Below are 4,390 nucleotides of genomic sequence, written 5' to 3' on the forward strand. Positions count from 1 at the left end.
TAATAATAATAAAGTTATTAAAAATTATTCTACAAGAAATTCAAAGTTAAAATCATTTGATATTTTTGTATTTAATATAATAAAAAATATCCTATTTAAATAAAATATGTTTGTATTAAAAAATATGTATTAAAAAATATTTTAATTTAAATTTATATTAAATACATATTTCTTTTAATACAAACATATTTTTTAAAATAGGATATTTTTTTATTATATTAAATATAAAAATATCAAATAATTTTAACTTTGAATTTTTTGTAAAATAATCTCTCATAATTTTATTGATTATTATTATTATTATTATTATTATTATTGAGTGACTATATATGTATACATACATATATAAGAATCTAATGAATAAATTTATCATTATTTTTGTCCAAAAAATACAAAAAAATTATAGTACAATATTATTATGCAATTAATAATAATAATTATTTTATTTTATTTTATTTTTAGACGGAGGACTGTTATGTCTAACAAAGAGAAATGTTGGGAATTGGTTTGTACATTAATTTTTTTTTAGACTAAAATATCCGTTTTTAAAATCTTTGGGGACTGATCTGGGTAATTACTCTGCCGAAAAATGAATTGGGGACTAATTTGTCTGCCGAAATAAAACCTTGAGAATCGATCTGTGTATTAATTTTTCTTGAGAACTAAAATGTCCGCTTTTAAAATCTTTGGGGATTGATTTAAGTAATTACTCAACTTTTTAAATCTTTGTCTTATGAAATTAATTTTTTTAATAGATTTATGCATTTAGGGAATGTACTTTGCTACTAATTGCGTGGAAGTAATAATGTTCAAAGGGGAATCTAACGAAAACTAACTACTAAGAGAGTGGTTTTATGAGGAGGTTTGGTGATATTTTTCAAAGAAAGAAAAAGATCTTAAGAAGGCTGAATGGCATCTCTAATAGATTAACCCAAGAGAGCAACAAGTTCTTGAAAGATTTACAATTTCAGTTATGCCGAGATTATGAGGAGGTTCTTGCTCAAGAGTTATTATGGTTCCAGAAATCGAAAAGCAAGTGGTTAAAGTTCGCGACCAGAATACTAAATTTTTCCATGGCTCTACCATGGTGAGGAGAAGAAGAAATGAAATCCTCACTATTCAGAATGATGATGGCGAGTGGTTAACAGAAAGCAATGATCTGAAAAATTGGGTTGTATCCTCTTATGCGAACTTTTACTGTGATTATTCTGATAATGTTCCTTTTATTATTTCTAACGCCTTTCCTGAGTTAAGTGCTGCTGACTTTGAGAGGATAGGTCGGATGGTATCCTCCTTGGAGATTAAAGAGGTTGTGTTTGCTATGGGCAGCCTTAAAGCTCCGGAAAGGAATGGTATCCAAGCTGTCTTTTACCAGCAACATTGGCAAAAGGTTGGTGCTGATCTTTGTAATCTTGTTCAGAATATTTTTAGGAACCCAACTTTGGTCAGTGATATTAATGAGACTCTCCTAGTCTTTATTTCTAAAATTGAACCGGTCTCCAATCTCAAATACATGAGACCTATCAGTTTGTGTAATGTCTCGTATAAGGTGGTTACAAAAGTTTTAGCAAAACGGTTACAAACTTTGATGGCTAAGTTGGTCAGGTCAACTCAGACTAGCTTTGTTCCGGAAAGGCATTCATCGGATAATATTATTATAATCCAGGAGGTTATTCATTCGATGAGGAGCAAGAAAGGTGGAAAAGGTTGGATGGCTATTAAAATCGATTTCGAAAAAGCCTATGACAGATTAAAATGGTCTTTTATAAAGGATACCTTGATGGACATCGGCTTTCCCTCCCATATAACTAATCTCATTTATGGTTGCGTATCTTCTGCTAGAATGAGAGTTCTCTAAAATGGTGATGAATTGGAAGAATTCACTCCGTCTAAGGGCATCAGACAAGGAAACCCCATTTTCCCTACTTATTTTATTCTGTGTATTGAACGCTTATCGCAACTTATTGATGCAGCTGTGGAGCATGAATTTTGTATTCGTTTGAAAAGAGATGCTCCAGAGATTTCTCACCTTTGCTTCGCAGATGACTTAATTTTGTTTGTAGAAGCAAGCTTGGAACAAGCTGAGGAAATTAATAATTGTCTTAATACCTTTTGTGATAGTTCCAGACAGAAGGCCAGTTAGGATAAGACGAGAGTCTTCTTCTCCCGAAATGTAGGGAACAATGTTAGAACAAGCATCTCGGAAGTCTTGAATTTCTCTAGAACGGATGATTTAGGAAAATATTTGGGTGTTCCCCTTCATCACTCCAGATTTTTGGAAAGCACTTTTAATAATAGTATTGACAAGATGAATGCTAATCTAAACTCTTGGAAAGCCTCCTCGCTGTCATTGGCGGGAAGAAATACCCTGATGAAATATGTCCTTTCTTCTATTCCATCTTATACTATGAAAACTATTTTTTTACCTAAAGCTACTTGTAATGCTATTGATAAAAAATGCAGGAATTTTCTTTGGGGAGACACCAATCAAACCCGCAAAATTCATTTGGCGACCTGGAAAAAAATTGTGAGCCAAAAAAGTCGGGTGGCCTAGGGATTCGCCATGCTAGTATACTCAACCATGCCTTTATGATGAAAGTTGGGTGGGGGCTTATTGAAAATAAAAATGCCTTGTGGGCTAGAGTTCTTCGGTCGAAGTATGGAAGCGAAAATGACATAATTTCGAAGGTGGAACAGAAACAAAGTAGCTCTAACTTGTGGAAAGGAATTTGTGCCAGTTGGGATATTGTAGAGTCTAACCATATTTGGCGCATCGGGGATGATTCTACAATAGATTTTTGGAAGCATAACGGGTCCCTCTATTAGGGAGGCTTGAACATCACACAACTCAGGTAAGTAATGAGTTTGATTATTCTGTGAAATTGACTGATTTTCTTACCATTTCACGATCCTGAGACATTGTGAGGCTCAAGGAGATCTTGCTGGAGGATATGGCCAAAAGAATCATGGCGCTGTCCCCTTTCCCTTTCCCCTTGGAAGCCAGCTGATCATATTGCATGGGCACCCTCACCAGATGGAGCGTTTAGCCTCAAGTCAGCTTACCAAGCCATTCAAGACACTCCTAGCAACCCCCAATCGGCTCTTTAATTTGGTTTGGAGATGGAAGGGTCCCAAATAAACTCTCTCCTTTCTCTGGCTCGCTGCATGCCAAGCCATTCTAACTAATGCAGAACGAAAAAGACACCACCTAACTCAAGACTCGTCTTGCCCTTGTTGCACTCAGCATGAAGAATCAGTGGAGCATATCTTACATGACTGTTATTTTGGTAGGAACATATGGAATGCCTTCATCCCTGCTGCCCAAGCACATTCCTTCTTCAACACGGACGCCATTCATTGGTTGGAGAGCAACCTGGGGCGCCCAAGTCACTGGTCTTGTCTCTTTGGTGTTGTTATTGCCTTTCTTTGGTTCTGCCACAATAAATTTGTCTTTGAGGATAAGATTACCCCCTTTTCCATGGCTGTGCACCAAATTAAAGCCCAAACTGACGAGATCCTAAAGATTGATAAATACTAAAGAAGGAGTACTGTCAATGTTGAACCGCAGTGTCTCATTCGATGGCTTTCGCTACCGGAAAAGGTGTTGAAACTCAATGTGAATGGATCTTTTTTAGGCCATTTAAATAGTGCTGCTTGTGGTGGTTTATTTAGGGATCACTTAGGGAAGTTTATCCTGGGTTTCTCTTGCAATCTTAGAAACTGCTCGATAACGCACGCTGAATTGTGAGGCATTGTCCGTGGTTTACAAATTACTAATACTCAAGAGTATACAACTCTTATTGTGGAATCAGACTTTGCCCCCTGTCTTCCATCTTTTGAAAAATGGGTGCCCTGCTAACCACTCTTGTGCTCCCCTTGTAAAAGACATTGGTATTCAGGCTGGTAGAATTGTAAATATTTCTTGGTCTCACTCCCTTTGATAAGCTAATTTGGTTGCGGATGTGTTAGCAAAAAAGGACAAAATCTACCTTTTGGCCTGCATATTTTTAATACTGTTCCTCCGAATATTATATTAGCTTTAGATTTTGATTGTATGAAATCTCTTCAACTAAGAAGATTCTAAGTATTTTCTTTTTCTGTTTTGTTTGGAGTAAAGTGGCAACCCGGTCTCTGTCCATTTCCCAAAATGTCAAGACGACCCTTAACTAAAAACACGTTCCATTACGGTCCCTGATCCTGTACTCCGTCTGCCAACCCAGTCCTTCTGTCAGTTTCACGACGAAAACTCGACGAAAATTGTTGACGTGTCAGGTTCAAAAATGGACAGGTACCTAATTGTCTCTAAATTTAAATTGGTTAGGGGTTTATTTGTCCTTATTATTCTTTAAACAATATTTTTAATTATATTTTTATTCATTATATTAATATT

Source organism: Arachis ipaensis, chromosome B2 (assembly GCF_059453495.1).
Source record: "Arachis ipaensis isolate K30076 ecotype BB chromosome B2, ASM5945349v1, whole genome shotgun sequence".
Classification (NCBI taxonomy): Eukaryota; Viridiplantae; Streptophyta; class Magnoliopsida; order Fabales; family Fabaceae; genus Arachis; species Arachis ipaensis.